Source organism: Macaca thibetana, chromosome 4 (assembly GCF_024542745.1).
Source record: "Macaca thibetana thibetana isolate TM-01 chromosome 4, ASM2454274v1, whole genome shotgun sequence".
NCBI classification, from domain to species: Eukaryota; Metazoa; Chordata; class Mammalia; order Primates; family Cercopithecidae; genus Macaca; species Macaca thibetana.
This window is the reverse complement of record NC_065581.1, coordinates 28381277-28383017: the sequence shown is the minus strand read 5'-3', so window position 1 is coordinate 28383017 and position 1741 is coordinate 28381277. Positions and strand designations below refer to the sequence as shown.

Genomic DNA, 1741 nt, shown 5'->3' with positions numbered 1-1741 from the left:
GCTGGAGCCAGGTCAGCAAATCAGGGTTCAAATCCTATGTCCATTCCTTCCGGTGTTCAGCAAGGATCTACGTGTTTAACACCTACGCGTACTGCTTTTATCTGTTGTTTGATATGTGCCGAGTAACTGAACCACTCTAGGTGTCATTTATCACTTTTGTGGTTGCTGCGAAATGTACCTAAAAATACTCGATTCTGAGTGTGGTTGTAAGGACTGAATCAGGATTAAGCCAGAAAAAAAAATTAAATAAATAAATATAGCATTATTACAGGACTAACTGTGCGGAGGAAGAAAATGACTTTGCCACGCTTAACATGTGACGAGGTGGCCGAGTGGTTAAGGCGATGGACTGCTAATCCATTGTGCTCTGCACGCGTGGGTTCGAATCCCATCCTCGTCGTTTCGTGAGGTTTTATTTAACCCTCTAAAAAGATGGGTCTGAATGCTGTATAGTTAGCGTTTATCTTTGGTAGATTAATTCGCCAAGAAACCGAGTAAATTACTAAATGTATCTTAACTGGCCTCTGCTAATTTTCGGTTCTGAGTATAAGATTCTCTCAATCTTGGCGACCATTCCTTGTCAGCAGCACAGATCATACTTGTAAGTTAAATTAGCCAGTTGAGACACCACTTTGGGTAGTGTTTACTTTTCCCTTCAGATGGTAACCTTCTTAAGGGCGAGAAATATTTATGTTCTCCATAGAGTTTCCAGTTCTTCTGAGAGAGCAACTGAATAATTAATTGAGGGCTACAGAAAAATACGGTTAATAAACTTAAAGTAAATGATAAAAATCATCCACATAAATATGTACAACAAATTATTGATACTATGTTTTGCAGGTATTTTCAGCCTAAGTTTAACTGAAATTTTTACTGTTTGCTAACTTTAAAGTGCCCATCCCCAACAAAATACTTAACCATTATTGTCTGCAGATCTGTAGCTTTCAGGAGGATTTGTCTCTGCTTAGAGATGCCACAAAGCTGAAAAATATACTCCATACAACATTCCCAGTTAGATCTAAAGATGCCTCCATAAACAAGACAGAGAGGAATGTCCATATTGAACAGTTTCTACTTGTGATTTCCATCGTGGGCCTTCGGAGAAAAAAAATATAGTTTTTATTTTATTTATGTTATTTAAGGTTTTGAATAGGCACTGCATTCACATGACTTCAAAAGTATAAAGCTTTATAAAATCTTGCACCCACCCTTATTTCCCAACCATCTTATTACATTCTTTACTGATAACCACTGTTGTTAATTTTTCCAGGATTATACTAAGCACATATGAATATATATTACAGAAAATATATATTTCTATTTTTGTCTCAAAAAAATCACAAATGACAACATACTATGAACATTATTCCTTATCCTGCCCCATTTCCCTAACCAATATATCTTGGAGAGCTTTCCCTATCATCAAAAAAGTGAAAACTTATTCTTTTTTAAGGATGCATTGTATCCCAATGCATACATTACCACATATTATTTAACCAGTTCTCTATTGGACAATTTGGGTTTTCTGTATCTTTTGCTATTATAAACTATGCTGCAACAAATAACTTTATATATACATACATAAAATTTTGAATGTATATATCTGTAATACTGCAATATAAATTTTTAGAAGTGAGTTTGCTGTGTCTTAGGATACACGAATGTAAAATATTTATAGATATTGCCATATGGCCCTCCAAAAGGATTTTATTAGTCTACACTCTCCCCCAGTAATGATTAA

The 1741-nt window shown here is 35.0% G+C and overlaps 1 non-coding gene across 1 annotated transcript; it reads left to right on the top strand.

Moving 5' to 3' along the window:
* The first annotated feature begins 318 nt into the window (after nt 1-318).
* Nucleotides 319-400, top strand: TRNAS-GCU (transfer RNA serine (anticodon GCU)). The gene has a single exon. It is a non-coding gene; the product is annotated as a tRNA-Ser (tRNA).
* The last annotated feature ends 1341 nt before the right edge of the window (nt 401-1741 follow it).